Genomic DNA, 26301 nt, shown 5'->3' with positions numbered 1-26301 from the left:
ATCTCAGACCTTCCCCTGTAATCCCTGTTTTAATTTATTCCTCGTGTTTATACCTAGTGTTTGTCTCGTGTGTGCCTGGGCAGGGGGTAGGACTGGCTCTTGGAATTAGGTAGTCTGGACGATGGTTATCCTGTTATTTCCTTATATGTTCATCTTATCTCCTTTTAATTAATAAAAAGTTAAATATTTTACTTATATATCTGGTGTCTGTAAGTCATTGAAGAAGTCAAGGGTTAAAGAGCTTCAGAAAATACTAATTATTGATTAAATAGCTTATGTTGGGATGCTGGGATCTGTGGGGCTGGAATTGACCGTGCACTCGCCCAGGATGTCGTTACATAAATTGGGTGCTCATCCAGGATTGGAAATGCATTGGTGCTTTCTGACAGACAACGCAAGATTCCAATATGATGGATTAGTGGCTGATAATAACCCCACCTTCTGTTTACAGATCAATGATTCCTTTATGGTCGAGGATTTTGGTGTTGTAGACAGGGCTCTCAGTCTAATGGTGGGACATTACATTAAACATCAATGACGCCCCGGATCAAATAGCTTGGGTAGCAGTGGAAAGGGCCCTGATTACTACAAGGAGGTTTTTGGACCAAAATCATCAGCAATTAAAAGGGGAAGGGTGCAGGTGAATCTGGCCACCGAAAAGGCTGGGAGAGTGGAGGATTCAGCCAGTAATTGAGCCAGGATGACAAGAATGCACTGTGACTGGTAGGAAGTAGGGAAAGTAACAGCAGTCATTGCGTCTGTTGAGGTCTTAATAGTTTGTCTCTATTTGTTGTTATCAAAGACAATTGGTATCCCAAGCAGTACAGATGGTAATGCTGGCCAATAAGGGATGGTCTACACCTGAACCAGAGGGGTACCAATATCCTGGGGCGGAGGGGGGGGGGGGGATTTGCTCATGCTCTTCGGGAGGGTTTAAACAAATTCAGCAGGGGGATGGAAACCTGAATTGTAGCTCCAGGGTGCAGGAGGTTGAGAGTAGTGAGGTCATGAGTAAGGTTTCAAGGTCACAGGAGTGTACCGGCAGGCAGGAAGGTGGTCTGAAGTGTGTCTACTTCAACGCCAGGAGCATCCGGAATAAGGAGGGTGAACTTGCAGCATGGGTTGGTACCTGGGACTTCGATGTTGTGGCCATTTCGGAGACATGGATAGAGCAGGGACAGGAATGGTTGTTGCAGGTGCCGGGGTTTAGATGTTTCAGTAAGCTCAGGGAACGTGGTAAAAGAGGGGGAGGTGTGGCATTGTTAGTCAAGGACGGTATTAAGGTGGCAGAAAGGAAGTTTGATGATGACTCGTCTACTGAGGTAATATGGGCTGAGGTTAGAAACAGGAAAGGAGAGGTCACCCTATTGGGAGTTTTCTATAGGCCTCCGAAAAGTTCCAGAGATGTAGAGGAAAGGTTTGCACAGATGAATTTGGATAGGAGCGAAAGTAACAGGGCACTGGGATCAGTGCTGGGACCTTTGCTCTTTGTAGTAGAAAATGATTTGGAGGAAAATGTAACTGGTCTGATTAGTAAGTTTGCAGACGACACAAACGTTGGTGGAATTGCGGATAGCGATGAGGACTGTCGGAGGATACAGCAGGATTTAGATTGTTTGGAGACTTGGGCGGAGAGATGGCAGATGGAGTTTAATCCGGACAAATGTGAGGTAATGCATTTTGGAAGGTCTAATGCAGGTAGGGAATATACAGTGAATGGTAGAACCCTCAAGAGTATTGAAAGTCAAAGAGATCTAGGAGTACAGGTCCACAGGTCATTGAAAGGGGCAACACAGGTGGAGAAGGTAGTCAAGAAGGCATATGGCATGCTTGCCTTCATTGGCCGGGGCATTGAGTATAAGAATTGGCAAGTCATGTTGCAGCTGTATAGAACCTTAGTTAGGCCACACTTGGAGTATAGTATTCAATTCTGGTCGCCACACTACCAGAAGGATGAGGAGGCTTTAGAGAGGGTGCAGAAGAGATTTACCAGAATGTTGCCTGGTATGGAGGGCATTAGCTATGAGGAGCGGTTGAATAAACTCGGTTTGTTCTCACTTGAACGAAGGAGGTTGAGGGGAGACCTGATAGAGATATACAAAATTATGAGGGGCATAGACAGAGTGGATAGTCAGAGGCTTTTCCCCAGGGTAGAGGGGTCAATTACTAGGGGGCATAGGTTTAAGGTGAGAGGGGCAAGGTTTAGAGTAGATGTACGAGGCAAGTTTTTTACGCAGAGGGTAGTGGGTGCCTGGAACTCGCTACCGGAGGAGGTGGTGGAAGCAGGGACGATAGTGACATTTAAGGAGCATCTTGACAAATACATGAATAGGATGGGAATAGAGGGATACGGACCCAGGCCCAGGAAGTGTAGAAGATTGTAGTTTAGTCGGGCAGCATGGTCGGCACGGGCTTGGAGGGCCGAAGGGCCTGTTCCTGTGCTGTACATTTCTTTGTTCTTTGTTTGTTCTTTGTAGTTGTTATGGGGGACTTTAACTTTCCAAATATTGACTGGAAAAGCTATAGTTCGAGTACTTTAGATGGGTCAGTTTTTGTCCAATGTGTGCAGGAGGGTTTCCTGACACAGTATGTAGATAGGCCAACAAGAGGCAAGGCCACATTGGATTTGGTACTGGATAATGAATCGGGCCAGGTGTTAGATTTAGAGGAAGGTGAGCATTTTGGTGATAGTGACCACAATTTGGTTACGTTTACTTTAGAGATGGAAAGGGATAGGTATATACCGCAGGGCAAGAGTATTAGCTGGGGGAAAGGCAATTATGATGCGATTAGGCAAGACTTAGGATGCATAGGATGGAGAAGGAAATTGCAGGGGATGGGCACAATTGAAATGTGGAGCTTGTTCAAGGAACAGCTACTGCGTGTCCTTGATAAGTATGTACCTGTCAGGCAGGGAGGAAGTGGTCGAGTGAGGGAACCGTGGTTTACTAAAGTAGTTGAATCACATTACGTGTCAAGAGGAAGAAGGAGGCTTATGTAAAGATGAGACATGAAGGTTCAGTTCGGGTGCTTGAGAGTTACAAGTAAGCCAGGAAGGACCTAAAGAGAGAGCTAAGAAGAGCCAGGAGGGGACATGAGAAGTCCTTGGCAGGTAGGATCAAGGAAAACCCTAAAGCTTTCTATAGGTATGTCAGGAATAAAAGAATGATTAGGGTAAGAGTAGGGCCAGTCAAGGACAGTAGTGGGAAGTTGTGCATGGAGTCCGAGGAGATAGGAGAAGCGCTAAATGAATATTTTTTGTCAGTATTCACACAGGAAAAAGACAATGTTGTCGAGGAGAATACTGAAGTATAGGCTACTAGACTAGATGGGATTGAGGTTCATAAGAAGGAGGTGTTAGCAATTCTGGAAAGTGTGAAAATAGATAAGTCCCCTGGGCTGGATGGGGTTTTTCCTAGGATTCTCTGGGAAGCTAGGGAGGAGATTGCAGAGCCTTTGGCTTTGATCTTTATGTCATCATTGTCTACAGGAATAGTGCCAGAAGACTGGAGTAGCAAATCATGTCCCCTTGTTCAAGAAGGGGAGTAGAGACAACCCCGATAACTATAGACCAGTGATCCTTACTTCTGTTGTGGGCAAAGTCTTGGAAAGGATTATAAGAGATAGGATTTATAATCATCTAGAAAGGAATGATTTGATTAGGGATAGTCAACACGGTTTTGTGAAGGGTAGGTCGTGCCTCACAAACCTTATTGAGTTCTTTGAGAAGGTGACCAAACAGGTGGACGAGGGTAAAGCAGTTGATGTGGTGTATATGGATTTCAGTAAAGCGTTTGATAACGCGAATGGTAATAGGATGGTAGGGCAGGCGATACGCAAAGAAATAACGGATGCATGTAGAAATGGTACAGCGGTTATCATGGGAGATTTTAATCTGCATATCGATTTGTTTAACCAGGTTGGTAAAGGCAGCCTTGAGGAGGAGTTCATAGAATGTGCCCGGGATAATTTCCTGGAACAGTATGTAATGGAACCTACAAGGGAACAAGTGGTCCTAGATCTGTACTGTGTAATGAGGCAGGATTGATTAATGATCTCATAGTTCGGGATCCTCTTGGAAGGAGCGACCACATTATGGTGGAATTTAAAATACAGTTGGAGGATGACAAGGTAAAATCCAAACACTAGTGTTTTGTGCATAAACAAAGGTGATTACAATGGGATGAGAGAAGAACTAGCTAAGGTAGACTGGGAGCAAAGACTTCATGGTGAAGCAGTTGAGTAACAGTGGAGAACCTTCCGAGCGATCTTTCACAGTGTTCAGAAAAGGTTCGTACCGACAAAAAAGAAAGACGGTAGAAAGGGGAAAAATTGACCGTGGATATCTAAGGAGGTGAGGGAGAGTATCAAATTGAAGGAGAAAACATACAAAGTGGCAAAAATTAGTGGGAGACTAGAGGACTGGGAAGTTTTTGGGAGGCAGAGAAAGCTACTAAAAAAGCTATAAAGAAGAGTAAGGTAGACTATAAAAGTAAACTGGCTCAAAACATAAAAGCAGATAGTAAAAGCTTCTACAAATATATAAGACAAAAAAGAGTGGCTAAGGTAAATATTGGTCCTTTGGAAGATGAGAAGGGAGATTTAATAATAGGAGACGGGTATGGCTGAGGAGCTGAACAGGTTTTTTGGATCAGTCTTCACAATGGAGGACACAAATAACATGCCATTGACTGATGGAAATAAAGATATGATAGGTGAAGACCTTGAGATGATTGTAATCACTAAGGAGGCAGTATTGGGCAAGCTAATGGGGCTAAAGGTAGACACGTCTCCTGGCCCTGATGGGGTGCATCCCAGAGTGTTAAAAGAGATGGCTAGGGAAATTGTAAACGCACTAGTGATAATTTATCAAAATTCACTAAACTCTGGGGTGGTCCCAGAGGATTGGAAAGTAGCAAACGTGACACCACTGTTTAAAAAAGGAAGTTGGCAGAAAGCGGGTAATTAGAGGCCGGTAAGCTTAACTTCGATTGTAGGGAAAATGCTGGAATCTATCATTAAGGAGGAAATAGCGGGGCACCTGGAGGGAAATTGTCCCATTGGGCAGACGCAGCATGGGTTCACAAAGGGTAGGTCGTGTCTGACTAATTTGGTAGAATTTTTTGAGGACGTTACCAGTGCAGTAGATAACGGGGAGAAAATAGATGTGGTATATCTGGATTTCCAGAAGGCTTTTGACAAGGTGCCACACAAAAGGTTGCTGCATAAACTAAAGATGCATGGCATTGAGGGTAGAGTGGTAGCATGGGTAGAGGATTGGCTAACTAACAGAAAGCAGAGAGTGGGGATAAATGGGTGTTTCTCTGGTTGGCAACCTGTAACTAGTGGGGTCCCTCAAGGATCAGTGTTGGGCCCGCAGTTGTTCACAATTTACATCGACGATTTGGAGTTGGGGACCAAGTGCAATGTGTCAAGGTTTGCCGACGACAGTAAGGTGAGTGGTAAAGCAAAAAGGGTAGAGGATACCGGAAGTCTGCAGAAGGATTTAGATAGGTTAGGTGAATGGGCTAGGGTCTGGCAGATGGAATTCAATGTTGCCAAGTGTGAGGCTATCCATTTTGGGAGGAATAACAGCAGAATGGATTATTATTTAAACGGTAAGATGTTAAAACATGCTGCTGAGCAGAGGGACCTGGGTATGCTGGTGCACGAGTCGCAAAAAGTTGGTGTGCAGGTGCAACAGGTGATTAAGAAGGCTAATCGAGTTTTGTCTTACATTGCTAGAGGGATGGAGTTCAAGACTAGGGAGGTTATGCTGCAATTGTGTAGGGTGTTGGTGAGGCCGCATCTGGAGTATTGTGTTCAGTTTTGGTCTCCTTACCTGAGAAAGCACATATTGGCACTGGAGGGAGTGCAGAGGAGATTCACTAGGTTGATCCCAGAGTTGAGGGGATTAGATTATGACGAGAGGTTGAGTAGACTGGGACTGTACTCGCTGGAGTTTAGAAGGATGTGGGGGGTTCTTATTGAAACATATAAAATTATGAAGGGAATAGATAGGATAGATGCGGGCAGGTTGTTTCCACTGGTCGGGGAAAACAGAACTAGGGGGCATAGCCTCAAAATAAGGGGAAGTAGATTTAGGACGGAGTGTAGGAGGAACCTCTTCACCACAAGGGTTGTGAATCTCTGGAATTCCTTGTCCAGTGAAGCAGTTGAAGCTCCTTCTTTAAACGTTTTTAAGAAAAAGATAGATACCTTTCTAAAGAATAAAGGGATTTGGGGATATGGTGTACGGGCCGGAGAGTGGAGCTGAGTCCACAAAGATCAGCCATGATCTCATTAAATTGCGGAGCAGGCTCGAGGGGCCAGATGTTCCTCGTTCATATGTTCTTATCTTCTTATAAGGCTCCTCATGGTAGGCTATTGCAGAAAATACGGAGGCATGGGATTGAGGGTGATTTAGCAGTTTGTATCAGGAATTGGCTAGCTGGAAGAAGACAGAGGGTGGTGGTTGATGGGAAATGTTCAGCCTGGAGTTCACTTACTCGTGGTGTACCACAAGGATCGGTTTTGGGGCCACTGCTGTTTTTCATTTTTATAAATGACCTGGAGGAGGGCGTAGAAGGATGGGTGAGTAAATTTGCGGATTACACTAAAGTCGGTGGAGTTGTGGACAGTGCGGAAGGATGTTGCAGGTTACAGAAGGACATAGATAAGCTGCAGAGCTGGGCTGAGAAGTGGCAAATGGAGTTTAATGCAGAAAAGTGTGAGGTGATTCATTTTGGAAGGAGTAACAGGAATACAGAGTACTGGGCTGATGGTAAGATTCTTGGTAGTGTGGATGAGCAGAGGGATCTCGGTGTCCCTGTACATAGATCCCTGAAAGTTGCCACCCAGGTTGATAGGGTTGTTAAGAAGGCGACGGTGTGTTAGCTTTTATTGGTAGAGGTATTGAGTTTAGGAACCATGAGGTCATGTTGCAGCTGTACAAAACTCTGGTGCGGCTGCATTTGGAGTATTGCGTGCAGTTCTGGTCGCCGCATTATAGGACGCATTGGAAATGGTGCAGACGAGATTGACCAGGATATTATCTGGTATGGAGGAAAGGCTGAGGGATTGGAGGCTGTTTTTGTTAGAGAGAAGAAGGTTAAGAGGTGACTTAATAGAGGCATCCAAGATGATCAGAGGATTAGATCGGGTGGACAGTGAGAGCCTTTTTCCTCGGATGGTGATGGCTAGCATGAGGGGACATAGCATTAAATTGAGGGGGGATAGATGTAGGACAGATGTCAGAGGTAGGTTCTTTACTCAGAGAGTAGTAAGGGCGTGGAATGCCCTGCCTGCAACAGTAGTGTACTCGCCAACATTAAGGGCATTTAAATGGTCGTTGGATAAACAGATGGATGATAATGGAATAGTGTAGATGGGCTTTAGATTGGTTTCACAGGTCGGCGCAACATCGACGGCCGAAGGGCCTGTACTGCGCTGTAATGTTCGATAAGGTATTCACTCGATATTCACTGCTACTGACACTAACCTCCGAGGAAATACGAAGATGGGAACATTGATCAAGATTTTGTAATTTAATGAAATGATGGTTCCGGGTCTCGTTTAGGTCAGTAGGACTTTGGCCAAGCCATAAGAGAATGAAAGAGTAGCAGGTCTGAAGCACACTCGACTCTGACAGAATCCCCCGAGATTCTGGTGAGCAGAGGACTTTGTGACTGGGCTAGCTAATTCCTGACCAGGGGCACAACCCCTGAGCCCTCCCCCCACAAAGTCCCAACTCACCTGTAAGAGGGTTCTCTGGCCCCGCCACACCACACCTCACACGCACAGGCCCGATCCCTGCTGCAGGAAAAATGCCAGCCTTAGCACTGCGAGCACTCCTGCCAGTTGACAGTGCCAGGGTGCCACCAGCAGTGCCAAGGTGCCACCCTGCATAGTGGGCAAGCACCTGGGCCCTCCAATCCACTGGGAGACTCCCGCTCGTGCCATTCCATCTGGTCGCCGTTTGTGGGAACCAGCACTGAACGGCACTCACCCACAATGGGCGGAATTCAGTTTGCAACATCTCATGAGATTGCGTTAGCTCTCGCAGTCATCGCAAGTCAGGGATAAATTCGGAAGAGGGATTGCCCAGCTTTTACCAACCATGCCGCACCACCTTTCAGGGGTGCAAAGTGGCCAGTAGATTGCCCCATAGAAATAGGTGAATATAGTTTGAATATTACTAGTTTTGAAGTCAGCTCTGGAGCCTTTCAGGGATCATTAGAAAGCCAGTCAAAACAAGGCATTAAGGAGAGAGTAAAGCAGACAGGGCGTTATCCCTGCTGTGAGTCAGGAAGGTCACCCTACAGGGTTACGAGTTCATATGTTAAGCTCTGCAACTGTTTTATGAATGGATGTGTGAGGGGAGGGCACGATAGCACAGTGGTTAGCGCAGTTACTTCACAGCTCCAGAGCCCCAGGTTCGATTCCCGGCTTGGGTCACTGTCTGTGCGGAGTTTGCACTTTCTCCCCGTGTCTGCATGGGTTTCCACCGCGTGCTCCGGTTTCCTCCCACAGTCCAAAAATGTGCAGGTTAGGTGGATTGGCCGTGCTAAATTGACCTTAGTGTGCAAAAAGTTTGGGTGGGGTTACTGGGTTACGGGGATAGGGTGGAGGCGTGGGCTTAAGTATGCTGCTCTTTCCAAGTGCTGGTGCAGACTCAATGGGCTGAATGGCCTCCTTCTGCACTGTAAATTCTATGATTCTATGATCTCCTGTTTTCTATGTACAAAAGATATAAATATGTTCCACCAGTCAGAATTTGTTAGGAGCAGAGCTATCTCATATGATTCTGAATAATGTCTCAGTTGCTACAACTTGCAGACTTGAGTGGTTGACCTCAGCAATCGCCTAAAATTGGTGAGTGTATCACTTAGGGTAGTCGCTAAGTAATTGAAAGGGTGAAAAGCTTATGTGGATTTCCTAATACTCGGAAACTCTACAGTGGAAGTGATGGAGGAGCAGCTGTTATGGGCCAGGGTTTAGAGAACCCCAAAGTGTACCATGGAGTTCACCTGACGCACAACTTTTAATAGATTGTGGTATGGGGAGCACATGGCCCACTCGACAGGTGTGGTACAGTAGGAATGGAAAAGTATTTTTTAAAAGCAAAACAATTTTCATTCTATGAACTCAAGTTAACCTTTTTAAAACATACAGTGAACATCTTAGCAACCATCAATTCAAATACAACCCCCAAAGAATACAACACCAAGTAATGCTTAATAACTTCCCAAACAACATCCAGAAGACAGAAGAAACACCTTCCAACAGAACCACATCAGGTTTACATTCACTACTGAAAACATTTATAATTCTGAATTCACCAAATGACCAAGAGATACCCTTTTTATGGCAAAGAGATCAACAGTACACCTAACCTGTCTGGCTTCAGCTCCAACACTGAAAACACAACTAAAACACACCCTGCAGCAAACAGCCTGAAACAAAAGTAAAAAGCTGACAGACAGCCCAGCTCCACCCACTCTCTGACATCACTGCAGTAATAAACACCCATTTCTTAAAGGTACTCTCACGACAGAGACTTATATACACACCCATTTATAAACACCCATTTCTTAAAGGTAATCTCACATGACACCTCCCCCAAGAAAAAAAAATAAACGATCAACTTCAAGATGGTTTCATTTTTCACATTTTCACCATTCTTTAAGAAATGCACACAGTAAATTTACATTTTTGTTTCAAAAAACAACACTCGCAAACAGATATAATAATATAGTCCATTTTTGTTCTTCTTCCTCCAACTGAAATCCTTCTCGATTGACAGTCTCTTTGAACAAGAAGGTCTCTGTACGATCCACCCATTTCTCTACATCTCGGCGTGTCTCTTTAAAGTCAGATACTTTAATTCAATCTGATCACAGAGTCCCTTGTAATTCTCCAACACATGAGCATTGGTTATCACAGCTTTCAGGCAGTCAAATGCCTGTTGAAAGGCCGCTGTCCATTGAAATTTTCGACGTTTCTTCAGCAAGTCCATCAGTGGAGCAATCACGCTACAAAATGTTTGCACTAATGTTCGATCAAATCCACTCATGCCAAGAAATTGCATTATTTCCATTCGTCTTGAGGGTATCGGAAACTCCTCAAGGAAAGTGACTTGGGCTTTTCCAAATTCACTTTTGGCTAGGTTTATCACCAAACCTGCCTCCTGAAGTCGATCGAATAACTCCATCAGATGATTTAAATGCTCTTTCCATGTCTGGCTGAAAATTACCAGATCATCGATATATACTGCATAATTGTGTAATCCCGAAACAACTTTGTTAGTTAACCGTTGAAATGTGGCTGGGGCGTTTTTCATGCCAAATGGCATTACTTTGAATTGGTATATACCATCTGGAGTCACAAAAGCTGAAATCTCCTTCACGCTTTCGGATAAAGGTACCTGACAGTAACCTTTAAGTAAATCCAATTTGGAAATAAAAGCTGATTGTCCCACTTTCTCAATGCAATCCTCCAAACGTGGGATAGGATAAGAGTCCGTTCTTGTAACTGCATTAACCTTTCTATAGTCCACACACAACCGTTGGGTACTGTCCGGTTTTGGTACCATCACTATGGTTGAGCTCCATTGGCTGCAACCCACTTCAATTATGCCATTTTTAAGCATACTCTCAATCTCTTTGTTAACCTGTACCAATTTTAAAGGGTTAAGTCTGTATGGGTGTTGTTTGATCGGAACAGCCTTTCCCATATCTACATCATGTATAGCCATTTTAATACTTCCCAATTTATCTCCACAAACCTGCCCATGTGATATCAATAACTCTTTCAGGTCCGTCTGTTTTTCCTCTGGAAGGTAACTCAACAATTTATCCCAATTTTTAAGAACATCCTCATTTTCCAATTTAAGTTGAGGTATGTCAAATTCACAGTCATCTGGATTTGGTTCATCACCTTGAGTCAGAATCATTGAAACCTCCTCCTTTTTTTCTCCTTCCCTTTCAAAGTACCTTTTACGCATATTCACATGACACACTCGGTGAGTTTTCCTTCTGTCCGGCCTTTTTACCACATAATTCACCTCACTTAATTTCCTTTCAATCTGATATGGTCCACAAAACCTTGCTTTTAAAGGTTCACCTACCACTGGTAACAACACTAAAACTTTATCCCGACTAGCAAAACTACGAACTTTGGATTTCTTGTTCGCTACCCATTTCATCACATTTTGTGCAACTTTTAAATGTTGCCTAGCCAATTCACCTGCTCTATTTAATCATTCTCTAAAATTTGACACATAATCCAATAATGTAATTTCTGATTTCTCACTCCCAATTTTTCCTTTATCAATTTAAGTGGTCCTCTTATCTCATGACCAAACATTAGTTCAAAAGTTCTGAATTTGATTCACTCATTAGATGCATCCCTAATTGAAAACAGTATGAATGGAATTCCTTCATCTCAATCCTCTGGATAATCGTGACAATGTGCCCTCGACATTGTCTTTAATGTCTGATGCCACCTTTCGAACGCTACCTGCAATTCTGGATGGTACGCAGTTGATTTAAATTGTTTTATTCTGAAGCTATCCATAACTTCTTTGAATAACCTTGAGGTAAAATTCAATCCTTGATCCGATTGTAGTTCTGTGGGTAGTCCATATCTAGTAAAGAATTTCAGTAACTCCTCCGCAATCATTTTAGCTGTAATATTACGTACTGGAATGGCCTCTGGAAACCTAGTAGACACATCCATTATCGTCAAAAGATATTGATTCCCACTTTTCGTTTTAGGAAGTGGTCCTACGCAATCAATTAAGAGCCTTGTAAAAGGTTCCTCAAATGCTGGAATGGGTATTAAGGGCACTGGTTTTATCACTGCTTGTGGTTTCCCTATCACTTGACATGTGTGCCATTATTGACAAAATTTAACTACATCTTTATGTAGTCCAGGCCAATAAAAATGTTTCTGGATTTTAGCTGAGTTTTCCTTATTCCCAAATGACCTCTCACTGGTACCTCATGTGCAACTAGCAACACCTCCTTTCTATACCCTACCGGCAATACTACTTGATGAACTTCTGCCCACTTTTCATCCGCCTGTATATGTACAGGTTTCCAGTTTCTCATCAAGACATCACGTTTACGGTAATAACACTCTGGTATACACTCAGATTCCTCTTCCGTGTATGCTTTCTGATACATCCGTTTTATTTCTATATCTTTTTGTTGTAACTCCGCCAATTTTCCTGAACTAAAAATATCCACCTCATCCTCCACCTGTTCTTGTTCTTTTTCAACCATCTAATCAAAAATTGTTTCTGATAATTGCACTTCAACGTCATCTTCACTCTTTGATTTCTCGTCTTGTTTTAAGCTGTGACTTTGCGACCTTGTTACTACACAATCTAGAAAAATCCAAGATCTTCGTCCTTCAACGTTGTCTGATTTTCCACTGGCTTATCAACCACAGTAGGCATCACTCCCACCTGAGATCCAGCGATATCATTACCCAAGATAAACTGTATTCCTGGACAAGATAGTTTCTCTATTACTCCTTAGTACCACTTCACCACTCTTCACTGTACTTTCCAACCTTACCTCATGTAATTGAACACTACTCCTCTCACCCTGAATTCCACATATTACCACCTTTTTTGGCAACATTCTTCGCAAACTACATAACTCCTCAAATCTTACCATCAAAGATTGACTAGCTCCTGTATCTCTTAAAATTGTGACTTCTTTACCTACTCCTCCTGATACACATGAGTAAACTTTACCCACACAAGTAAATTATTTAAAGAGATCTGGCACCTTCTAATCAATCACCTCTTGATCAGGCTGTACAATCTTTTGCACATCCTTCGCTTCACTTGGGCTTTCCTTTACCACTTTAACAAACCCCACTATCTTATCCTGTTCTACCACATCAGTCTTCCCAGTGCTTTTCTTCAACCACCAACACTGTGAATTTACATGGCCTAGTTATTGCAGTGAAAACTTTGAAACTTTTAATTCCTTTTCCACCCTCCTGGATTTAAAAAAAAAAATCTGAGGTACACTCTCCTTATTATCTCCCACCAGATCACCTTTACCTTTACCACTTGAGTATTTCTCATGTCCCCAGTTTCTATCCCTCACAGGCTGAAACTGAAGTCGGAAACCAAGCTTTGATTTATGAACTAATTCACAATCATCTGCCATTTCTGCTGCTAATCTCGCAGTTTTCACCCTCTGCTCTTCCACATGAGTTCTCACTACATCAGGAATTGAACTTTTAAACTCCTCCAAAAGTATAATTTCTCTGAGAGCTTCATACGTGTGGTCTATTTTCAAAGCCCTTATGCACCTATCAAAATTACTCTGTTTGATCCTTTCAAACTCCATTTATGTTTGACCAAATTCTTCCCTGAAATTTCTAAACCTTTGGCTGTAGGCTTCAGGCACAAGTTCATATGCACCTAAGATGGGTTTTGTCACCTCATCATACATCCCAGATACCTCCTCCGGTAGTGCTGCAAACACTTCACTAGCCCTACCTACCAGCTTTGTTTGAATCAGTAATACCCTCATGTCCTGTGGCCATTTCATTTGTTTAGCTACCTTCTCAAATTAAATGAAAAAGGCTTCCACTTCCTTCTCGTCAAACCTTGGCAATGCTTGGACATATTTAAATAGATCCCCACCAAGCCTTCGATGATGACGTTCTTTCTCACTATGCTCATCACTATCATCCAGCTTTACGTTTCCCTTTATGCCTGCCAATTTTAACTGACTGTCATGTTTCATGGCCATTTTCTGAAGTTCAAGCTCTCTCGTTTTATCTTTTTCCCTGAGCTGTATGTATCTCCCTTTCTCTTTCTTTTTCCTCTCTATCTCTTTCGTATTCAAGATGCTTTAATTCTTTCTCATGTTCCATTTGTTTAATTTGCAACTGAATTTTTGCCATTTCCAATGAGTCAAACTGTATCTCAGGCAACATTAAATGCTTAGCCCTCACCATAATTACCTTGTCTTTTTGTATTTTGTCAGGTAATGTTAACTGCAATGTTTTTGCCAAATCTAACAGTCTGCTTTCAGTCTCTGTCCGTAAGGTACTGCGTGTGATGGTCTCCACCCCCAAAAATGTCACAGCCTCTGAAAGAGCCATTGTCCACAACACACTCCCTACTTAAACTAAAATACCACACCTGAAAAGCAACCACAATATGCTCACCCCTCACTGTCTTTACGTTCACTAAGCCAATCCAATAGATAGACTTTTATCCCAGATGAGCCCCCAATTTGTTATGGGCCAGGGTTTAGAGAACCCAAAGTATATCATGGAGTTCACCTGACACAGAACTTTTAATAGATTGTGGTATGGGGAGCGCACGGCCCACTCTATAGGTGTGATACAGCAGAAATGGAAAAATATTTTTTGAAGCAAAACAATGTTTATTCTATGAACTCAAGTTCACCTTTTTAAAACATACAGTAAACATCTTAGCAACCATCAATTCAAATGCAACCCCCAAAGAATACAACACTAAGTAATGCTCAATAACTTCCCAAACAACATCCAGAAGACAGAAGAAACACCTTTTCAGAGAAGCACATCAGGTTTACATTCACTACTGAGAACATTTATAATTCTAAATTCACCAAATGATCAAGAGAAAATCTTTTTATGGCAGAGAGATCAACAGTACACCTGCTCCGTCTGGCTTCAGCTCCAACACAGAAAACGAAACTAAAACACACCCTGCAGCAAAGAGCCTAAAACAAAAGTAAAAAGCTGACAGACAGCCCAGCTCCACCCACTCTCTGACATCACTGCAGTAATAAACACCCATTTCTTAAAGTTACTTTCACTACAGATATTTATATACACACCCATTTATAAACACCCATTTCTTAAAGGAACTCTCACATGACACAGCCAACTTTAAAAGTAATGTTTTTTACAGAACTGCTTGTGGGCTAAGAGGAACATGGATAATCCTCCAAACCAGCGCCGTAGTCAGGAAGAAGATGAAACCATTTTGCAGTTTGTAGCAACTTTAAGAAGATTAGCTAGATATTGTGAATTTGGCAGAATATTTTATTATACTATTCATGATAGGCTAGTTTGTGGGTTCTGCCACCACACAATGTTCACTGGCAATGCTATTGGTTAAGAGGAAGATACGAACATGGTTTGATTTGTTAAGTTGACAAATGACAAAAACAAGCACAGATTGCTAGGAGGGATAAAATCTCTAAAAAGCAAGTATTCAACCAGGGAAAGAGTGCTAGAGAGGGGTACACAGCCAACGAGGAAAGGGTACCAGTTATGATCCTAGCATAGACAGGACCGATAGCATACACCGCACAGACGGACGATGAAAGAGTTTGGCTTCATGATGCTGGTCAGTTACTTGCTGCACAAAGTGAGTTTGCAGAAATCTATCAAGAGGTTCTACCTTTAGAAAGTCTAGAGAGCAGAACTTTGAATGGAGACCGGAGACAGTGACTGTGATGTTCTTTGCTTTTTGAATGAGGATGGCTTTGAAGCGTAGTGTCTCACAAAGAACATCAAGCTACATTTTGAACAAAGCTAATTTATTTATCTTTCAAGTAAATAGATTCGACTTGTTTGCAAAGATATAAAAGATTGCAGATTCATTAAAACTATGATTCTAATTACAGAGCTCCTGATAACATGATTATTCTCTACCTCGCCTAACAACCTCCTCCCCGAATCAAGAATATCCCGTGATCCACGTGTATGGCGCTTGATCTCTATCTAGTAGTTTGATGTAGTTACAGTAAATTGTTAACCTTTCATTATTCTTACAATATACATATTGTCACGGTGACAAGTTCAGATTCTGTTACTGAGGACTTTTCAATGCCTGTAGTGACAGATAATGAAATAACCAGTCAAGTAGGGCAGCACAGTAGCACAAGTGGCTAGCACTCTGGCTTCACAGCGCCAGGGTCCCAGGTTCGATTCCCTGCTGGGCCACTGTCTGTGCGGAGCCTGCATGTTCTCCCCGTGTCTGCGTGGGTTTCCTCCGGGTGCTCTGGTTTCCTCCCACAGTCCAAAGACGTGCAGGTTAGGTGGATTGGCCATGCTAAATTGCCCTTAGTGTCCTAAAAGGTTAGGAGGGGTTATTGGGTTACAGGGATAGGGTGAAAGTAAGGGCTTAAATGGGTCGGTGCAGACTCGATGGGCCGAATGGCCTCCTTCTGCACTGTATATTCTATGTTCTGTGTTCCAGTACCATCTACAGAAAGGAATGACAACAGTTCTGAAGTCATAAGCAGCCGCGTTCAAGTATGCCAAATTCTACCAAAAAGCAATAAATGCCCACCACAACTATATGGAAAAAACATAGCAGGGAGCCTGTTCGATAAATGTTAATTGCTGTCGTTTTACGAATGAAGTAAAGCTGGAGGGGTTTCTGGGAATACAATCTTGCTGGCTCTGCGTCACATGATGCGTAGCGATGTCAGTAGAGTGTTTGCGTGGGCTTTGCACAGATCACCACCTTGATGAAAATATGGAAAATATGAGCAGGAGGAGGCCATTCGGCCTTTTGAGCCTGTTCCGCCATTCATTATGATGATGGCTGATCATCCAACTCAATAGCCTAATTGCGCTTTCCCCCATATCCTTTGATGCCCTTCGCCCTAAGTGCTATATCTAACTGCTTTTTGAAAACATACAATGTTTTGGCCTCAACTACTTCCTGTGGTAATGAATTCCACAGGTTGACCACTCCCTGGGTGAAGAACTTTCTCCTCATCTCAGTCTTAAAAGGTTTACCCCATATTTTTATACTGAGACCCCGGGTGCTGGGACACCCAACATCGGGGACATCCTTCCTGCATCTCAGCTTTGACAAAGGGTCATCTGGACTTGAAACGTCAGCTCTTTTCTCTCCCTACAGATGCTGACAGACCTGCTGAGATTTTCCAGCATTTTCTTTTTGGTTCCTTCCTGCATCTACTCTGACTCATCCTGTTAGAACTGTATAGGTTTCCATGACACACCCCCTCGTTCCTCTGAATTCCAGCGAATACAATCCTAACCGATTCATTCTTTCCACATACATCAGTCCCACCATCCAAGGAATCAGTCTGGTAAACCTTGGCTTCACTCCCTCAAGAGCAAGAACATCCTTCCTCAGATAAGGAGACCAAAACTGCACACAATATTCCAGGTGTGGCCTCACCAAGGCCCTGTATAATTGCAGCAAGACATCCCTGCTCCTGTACTCGAATCCTCTCGCTATGAAGGCGAACATACAATTTGGCTTCTCTTCTGCCTGCTGTACCTGCATGCTTACTTCAGTGTCTGGTTTACGGGGACACCCAGATCTCGTTGCACATTCCCTTTCCTAATGTATGGCCATTCAGATAATAGTTTGTCGTTTTTTTGCAACAAATGTGGATAACCTCGCATTTCACTAAATTATACTACATCTGCCATTCATTTGCCCACTCACTCAACTTGTCCCAATCACACTGAAAGATCTCTGCATCCTCACAGCTCACCCTCCCACACAACTTGGTGTCATAGATTTCATAGAAATTACAGTGCAGAAGGAGGCCACTTGGCCCATCGAGTCTGCACTGGCCTTTGGAAAGAGCAACCTCCTTAAGTCCACAACTCCACCCTATCCCCATAACCCAGTAACCCCACCAAACACTAAGGGGCAATTTAGCATGGCCAATCCACCTAACCTGCACATTTTAGGATTGTGAGAGGAAACCGGAGAACCCAGAGGAAACCGACTGGGAGAACGTGTAGACTCTGCACAGACAGTGACCCAAGCCGGGAATCAAACCTGGGACCCTGGAGCTGTGAAGCAACAGTGCTAATCACTGTGCTACCGTGCCACCCATCTGCAAATCTGGAGATGTAACATTTTGTTTGCTCATCTAAATCATTAATATATATATTGTTAATTGCTGGGGCTCTGGCACTGATCCCTCAGTACCCCACTAGTCACTGCCTATCAATTTGAAAAAGAACCATTAATTTATAGGGACATAGGAATTAGGAACAGAAATAGGCAATTCAGCCCTTTGAATCTACTCCACCATTCAATCAGATCGTGGCTGATCTCTTCCTGGTCTCAAATCCACGTCGCTATCTGTTTCCCATATCCCTTCAACCTGTATTTTTTACTCAGAAATTTATCCTCCTTGAAACCATTAATGATTCAGATTCCACCGCACTACGGGGCAGCGAGTTGCAAAAATTCACCACCCTCTGCGAGGCGTAGTTCCTCCTCATCTCAGTTCTAAATCTACCACCTCTCAACCGATATCTGTGACCTCTCATTCTAGATTGCCCAACAACGGTAATTCCTCCTCGTTGTTTCCTATCTTCCAACCAGTTTTCTGTTCATCTTGATACACCACTCCTAATCCCATGCAATTTTATTTTACACACTAATTTCTTTTGCGGGAATTTATCAACAGTCTTCTGAAAGTCTAAATATACCACATCCACTGCTCCCCCTCGTCAACTCTACGAGTTGTATCCTCGAAGAATTGAAGTAGATTTGTCAAGCATGATTTCCCCTTCATAAATCCATGCTGACTCTGTCTGATCCTGCCACTATTTCCTAAGTGCTTTGCTATAAAACCTTTAATAATGGATTCTAGAATGTTCCCCACTACTGTTTTGTCTCTACCTCCTTTTTTAAATAGTGGAGTTACATTAGCTACCCTCCAATCTGCAGGAACTGTTCCAGAGTCTATAGAATCCTGGAAGCTGGCCACCAATGCATCCTCTATTTCTTGAGCCACTTCCTTAAATTCTCTGGGATGTAGATTATCAGGCCCTGGGGATTTATCAGCCTTCATTCTCATCAATTTCCCCAACACCATTTCTCCACTAATATTGATCTCCTTCACTAATATTGATCTCTCTCCCTCACTAAACCTGCGTTCCCCAACATTTCTGGTATCTGTAAGGGACCTACATTTTACTTCACCTATCTTTTTACTCTTCATGTACCTATAGAAGCCTTTACAGACAGCTTTTATGTTCCCTGCAAGCTTACTCTCGTACTCAATTTTTCCTTTCTTTATCAATCCTTTGGTCCTTCTTTGCTGATGGGTATGAGCAGCACCCCTAATGAATCTCTCATTGTGTATTACAAGAATCCAGAGTGTGTGCATCTCCATACCATTTCTCTTTGTGGCAACAATGAAATATAACACTCCTTTCAGTCTGTTTAATCAATCGACCTTAGCTGCTATTTTCTCATAAAGCAAGGTTTTGATTAAGTTTAAAATTCCACGGAAGTGGAGTATGACACATTTCAACTTAAATTAAAAGTCCACTGTATTATGATCACTGTTTCCCAGAGTGTCTTGTACCATAAACTTACTAATTAACCTGTCCCATTGTGCAATACTAGATCTAAAATAATTGTATCCCTAATTGGTTCCAGAGCATCTTGTTCCAGGAAATGGGACCAAACATATTTTGCAAATTAATTTTCCAGAGAGCTTTACGTTGAATGTTGGTGCTGGGTTCACTGCTATTTACTCCAGTGGCATAATTTCCATATTTATGACATACTGAAGAAACATGGCCAGAGTGTCTGCTATCTCTCCTCTGATGTTTTCAATGGTGCAGGCTGGAGAGCTGGTGAGAACCTCGCATTCCCTCATTTCAGAAAGAATTGCCGCATCTTGTTCCACTCAGCCACTTGACAGGCTAGCGGTGGGCTTTCCTCCAGGATCAAGGGCCCCAGGGGCAGAGATCTCACCCGCCAAGAACTACTGGCTGATCAGAGGCTAGCAGTTCTTTGATATAATAGTGCCATCGGGGAGTGGTGGCTTCTGCTGGTGGGATGCCCACCCAAGGCCCAGGAACACTGCTAAATCCCAGGCCACTGGTGAGTGACAGTGAGAAGGAGTGTTACAGTGCTGAGCCAACTGGGAGGAGTTTAGCATCAAGGGCAGGGGTTGGCTCTCAGCATTCCTCCTCCCCCACCCCCTACCCACCTCCCGATGCCAGGTCTCTTGATCAGGCACTGGGCACCTTTGATTGAGGGCCTGTATTATCTTTCCCCACCGCCCAGCCCCCACACCATCCTCCTGGAAGCCTACAAGCAGCCCCACCCAGCTCGGCATGGCAAGTCCCCCTGCCCTCCACTGACTCAATACCAGCAGGAGCAGGACGAGATCCTTAAGGGGAGATGAATGGCCCACTTAAGGGCCTCAATTGGCAGTGGGGCAGGGAGGCTGTCATTCGGCCTTCCCAGCATACACTTAATCAGGGTGGAGACGGGAAGACAGAGGGAGGATGGTCCACACCCACCACCCTCCCACTGAATAAATGCCCCGTGCCACCAACTCACCATTAAATTCCACTCGCAATGGGTTAAATCTTGTCGTTTATGCGATAGTGAAACTGAATGACAGTCAATCAGCAGCCCCTTTTATATCTCTCTCGATTCACCTCAATGGAAATAAAGTTCCGATAAAAATGCAATGAGGCCAATTATCCCTAATCAATGTGCCTTTTAGCTTTCAAACGTACATTAGTGTATTTTTTCATTCCGAACAGCAATAGTCGTTTTGGTTATTAACACTGAACCCCTGCCTGTGACCTCACTCCTGATGAAAGCTGTGATAGTGAATGCAAGCAGCTTTTAATTGTCCCAAGTTGTGTTAACTTCTGTGAAAAATCCCTTGAGTAATTCATACTGTTCTCATTTGACTCCCATTAACCTCCTTGTCAGTCAATTTTGTTTAATATAAAACGATTTACAGAGGTCAGTTTAATGAACAAAATTTGCCAAGAAGCACCTTTTTAAATGCTACACAAGTCACACCGATTTCAAAAGCTCACAGCCCGCTGCCTGAGGCGTCTTTTCCAAGCAGAATGAATCGAGTGCTTCTCCCATACACTGGATTCTACACAGCAGCACCTGACACACTAGCTCAGGAACTTAAGTTTATTTATTAAGGCTGTCAGCAACCAGTTACCTTGGATTTTAAGCTGTTTCTGCCAAACAATGTTCTCATGCCATATTTTAAATAAAATACCCGTGAGGCCCCAATCTTAACCTAGCCTTACCCAGTGTTAATTGGGCAGGTGTGTGTTACATGCTCCTTTTCCATCTCACGGCCTCAACCAACTCTTTATTAATGGAGCAGTAAATCAGGTGAACTGGAAAAATGTATCAGCTTTGAACCCACGGGCGACATTTAACCGGAAAAAAAATCTATGTTCGGTTCAGCTGCGATTAGCGGGATGTTTTGCGACGGCTGCAGCGGCGAGAAATATTCCGCTATTTAACGAAACTTTGACATTTTCTTTTGACCTCAGGAATTTTCTCTCCCCAAGGCCGCACTTAGAGGCTGGGGGTACCATTTTGTCTTGATGCCCAGATCTCCCCACCACCATCTTTCAGCACTCCCTCCCCCCCCCCCCAGCATTTTCAATCACCCCTTCTCCCCAGCTTCGGGTAGGCCACTGGGAAAACCCCTTCACCCCCCCCCCCCCCCCACCCCCCCACCCCACTCTACCAGGTAAGGCTCCGCGGGTCCGATCCTCGGCAGTGCCAAAATGGCAACTTGGAAAACTGGCACTGCCACCTTGGCACCCTGGCAGTGTCAGGCTGGTACTACCTGGGTGCGAGGCTGGCAGTGCCAAGGTGCCAGAGGGAGCGCCAGTGTGCCACCCTGACCTGTCCCCAACCACCCAGGGGTTTCTAAAGGCCTAGGTGACCATCCTAGGTGCCTTTACGACTGGGCCGCATTGGTGGAAACCAGTACTAAATGATGCCCTGGCGAGGTCTGCCAGGTGCGGTCATTTGTCCCGGGCGGCGGGAGAATCCCGCAAAGTATATTTAAGTGAGTCTCATGGGTCATTTAAATATACTCATCTGGATTTCGGCCAGTGAGCGTGAGATCCAGATCACGACGTCACGCCAGACTCCGTGTGGCGGCATGGTAGCACAATGGTTCGCACTGTTGCTTCACAGCGCCAGGGTTCCAGGTTCGATTACCATTTGGGTCTCTGGCTGTGCGGAGTCTGCATGTTCTCCCCGTGACTGCGTGGTGCTCCAGTTTCCTCCCACAGTCCAAAGATATGCAGGTTAGGTGAGTCTGAGGGAAAAGCCAAAGGATTTAGTCCAAATGCAATGGGTCAGGAGAAGAGCAAATTCAACACCATTGCCTGAATGTTGAGGGCCCTATGGAATTCTGAAGGTCGCACTTCTGACAGAGGAACCGTCACCATTACATAAGAGCATAAGAACATAAGAACAAGGAGCAGGAGGAGGCCATCTGGCCCCTCGAGCCTGCTCCGCCATTCAATGAGATCATGGCTGATCTTTTGTGGACTCAGCTCCACTTTCCGGCCCGAACACCATAACCCTTAATCCCTTTATTCTTCAAAAAACTATCTATCTTTATCTTAAAAACATTTAATGAAGAAGCCTCAACTGCTTCACAGGGCAAGGAATTCCATAGATTCACAACCCTTTGGGTGAAGAAGTTCCTCCTAAACTCAGTCCTAAATCTACTTCCCCTTATTTTGAGGCTATGCCCCCTAGTTCTGCTTTCACCCGCCAGTGAAAACAACCTGCCCGCATCTATCCTATCTATTCCCTTCATAATTTTATATGTTTCGATAAGATCCCCCCCCTCATCCTTCTAAATTCCAACGAGTACAGTCCCAGTCTACTCAACCTTTCCTCGTAATCCAACCCCTTCAGCTCTGGGATTAACCCAGTGAATCTCCTTTGCACACCCTCCAGTACCAGTACGTCCTTTCTCAGGTAAGGAGACTAAAACTGAACACAATACTCCAGGTGTGGCCTCACTGACACCTTATACAATTGCAGCATAACCTTCCTAGTCTTAAACTCCATCCCTCTAGCAATGAAGGACAAACCTCCATTTGCCTTCTTAATCACCTGTTGCACCTGTAAACCAACTTTTTGCGACTCATGCACCAGCACAACCAGGTCTCTCTGCACAGCAGCATGTTTTAATATTTTACCATTTAAATAATAATCCCTTTTGCTATTATTCCTACCAAAATGGATAACCTCACATTTGTCAACATTGTATTCCATCTGCCAGCCCCTAGTCCATTCACTTAACCTATCCAAATCCCTCTGCAGACTTCCGGTATCCTCTGCACTTTTTGCTTTACCACTCATCTTTGTGTCGTCTGCAAACTTGGACACATTTCCCTTGGTCCCCAACTCCAATTCATCTATGTAAATTGTGAACAATTGAGGGCCCAAGACTGATCCCTGAGGGACACCACTAGCTACTGATTGCCAACCAGAGAAACACCCATTAATCCCCACTCTTTGCTTTCTATTAATTAACCAATCCTCTATCCATGCTACTACTTTACCCTTAATGCCATTCATCTTTATCTTATGCAGCAATCTTTTGTGTCCCCCCTTGTCAAAGGCTTTCTGGAAATCCAGATATACCACATCCATTGGCTCCCCGTTATCTACCGCATTGGTAATGTCCTCAAAAAATTCCACTAAATGAGTTAGGCACGACATGCCCTTTATGAACCCATGCTGCGTCTGCCCAATGGGGCAATTTCCATCCAGATGCCTCGCTATTTCTTCCTTGACGATAGATTCCAGCATCTTCCCTACGACCGAAGTTAAGTTGACTGGCCTATAATTACCCATTTTCTGCCTACCTCTTTTTTTAAACAGTGGTGTCACATTTGCTAATTTCCAATCCGCCGGGACCACCCCAGAGTCTCGTGAATTTTGGTAAATTATCACTAGGGCATTTGCAATTTCCCTAGCCATCTCTTTTAGCACTCTGGGATGCATTCCATCAGGGCCAGGTGACTTGTCTACCTTTAGCCCCATTAGCTTGCCCATCGCTACTTCCTTAGTGATAACAATCATCTCAAGGTCCTCACCTGTCATAGCCTCATTTCCATCAGTCACTGGCATGTCATTTGTGTCTTCCACTGTGAAGACCGCAAAAAACCTGTTCAGTTCCTCAACCATTTCCTCATCTCCCATTATTAAATCTCCCATCTCATCCTCTAAAGGACCAATATTTACCTTAGCCACTCTTTTTTGTTTTATATATTTGTAGAAACTTTTACTATCTGTTTTTATATTCTGAGCAAGTTTGCTCTCATAATCTAGCTTACTCTTCTTTATAGCTTTTTTAGTAACTTTCTGTTGCACCCTAAAGATTTCCCTGTCCTTTAGTCTCCCACTAAACTTTGCTACTTTGTATGCGTTTTCCTTCAATTTGATACTCTCCCTTATTTCCTCACATATCCACGGTCAATTTTCTCTCTTTCTACCGTCCTTCCTTTTTGTTGGTATAAACCAGCTATCCACCAGCTATCCACCCAGCAGAGAGTGACTGATTGACCCAATTAAGTGCTCATAACTTGAATTGTAAGAGCTTTCCCTCCACGCCAAAATACCTCATGTTAGCTGTGTCATCATCTGAGAAGTCCTCATTGTAATACCACCTTCTCTAAAATGCACAAAATAAACAGAACAGAACCACACCTTTCTGTAATGCTACACCAGTGTTGATCCCATAGCCATTCCAAATATTAGGTTTCATAATGTGCAAGGGCTCTGTATTAAATTTAACTTTATGAATGTGTACTTTTTCTTGATCAGGATCAGTTTAGGCCAGCAAAAATGTACCCAGACAGAAAATGGAAAAAAAGATCAGGAGGTCAACCAACTCCCAGGTCCCCACTTCAGATCCTGCCTTTCAGGCCCTGCCCCTTGGTTGTGCCAATGGTGCACTGCCCCTTGACACCGTGGCAGTGACACCCTGGCCTGACATGTTGGACCCCGAGGTGGGGGCAAGGAGGGACATCCAGTGTCCATTTGCCCTCTGCCACTACCAGGCTGCCAAGGGAGGGTCTTCCAAGGGTCCTGAGTCTTGAATGGGCTCAGGCAGGAGGCAAGTGATTGGCCTCGGAACTCTCCCCTAGGATGAAGGTCTCATGGATGGACTACCCGTGCTAGCTCTGGGAAACCTGAAAGTCACTCCTGGCACGGTGATTTCAGGCAGCTCTCTGATCAAAATCTTTATTCTTATCTGTGTGCTGTAAAAACTGTGAAGTGGCCTGTTCACTTGCAACTGCTCTGTTGACAGCTGCAGGCAACTTCAAAGGAGCTAAGTGCTTTCAGTTCCTCTTTCCTAACCCAGTGTCTGGGTGTTTATAAACATTGCAGTTAGGATCAATGGCGGGGTGGGTGGGGGGTACTTCAGATGCATCTACCAATGAAGGATAAGGTAAATAAACAAAGCTAATGCTTGCTGTGTAAGAACCATTAAGCTGTCAATCAAAGGCTACTAAAGGTAATGGACAGTGACATTGAAAACAAAGGTTTTAGGGATTTCACAGCTTTTCAAAAGTTGTGGATGTTTTAGGCAGGATCAGAGACTGGAACAAAATGCAGTGTTAAAAGCATGGGGCTGACTGAGCAGATGTGGAGAAAGGAAAACTACTTGGGGCTTCCTGGTCTGTATCAACAATGAACTGATCTGTTCATCAGATTCAAACCCGGATTTTTTGCACCCCATGGCATGTTTCGCGGTGGCAGAGGCAGAGGTGGACTGCCATTGGCTGGCGGTGGGATCTTCTGATGTCACCACTGCCAACGGTGTTTCCCGTTCTATGCATCCCAGCAGCGGGGTCTTCGCTGTTTGCGGGATTGGAAGATCATGCCGCCGAATACAGCCTAAAGATTCCCATGTCTGGCATCCATGGTTTATCAGATCGACAACGGGCAGAATTGGCCGTCCGTTCACACGGGCAGGGTACTCTGGCCCGTCTGCAGTGCACCCCCTGTGGCGGGTTTCCCAGTGGCGTGGAGTGACTTCAGTGGAAATTTCCATTGACGTGGTGGGACGAGAGAATCTCATCACTAAGGAGCAGCACGGCTCCTCCCACCGGTGAGAAACACGCAGCTGGGTGGCTGGAGAATCTGCTCAATGACTCCCAACTATTCTTATTTCAGGGGATGTAAACGGCAGCCAAATCGACAGGTAGTTTGCCTCCTACTTGCTTCTAGAAATCGGATGTAACTGTAAAAACTGCAGGGGCTGGTTTAACACACTGGGCTAAATTGCTGGCTTTTAAAGCAGACCAAGCAGGCCAGCAGCACGGTTCAATTCCCGTACCAGCCTCCCCGAACAGGCGCCGGAATGTGGCGGCTAGGGTCTTTTCACAGTAACTTCATTGGAGCCGACTTGTGACAATAAGCGATTTTCATTTCATTTCATTTCATTTTCAAAATGAAGATTTACTCTGGAAGCTGACTGTTCCAGACTTTTACTC

This window comes from Scyliorhinus torazame, chromosome 15 (genome assembly GCF_047496885.1).
Source record: "Scyliorhinus torazame isolate Kashiwa2021f chromosome 15, sScyTor2.1, whole genome shotgun sequence".
Classification (NCBI taxonomy): Eukaryota; Metazoa; Chordata; class Chondrichthyes; order Carcharhiniformes; family Scyliorhinidae; genus Scyliorhinus; species Scyliorhinus torazame.
The sequence above is the reverse complement of the archived record's forward strand: the minus strand, read 5'-3'. Positions refer to the sequence as shown.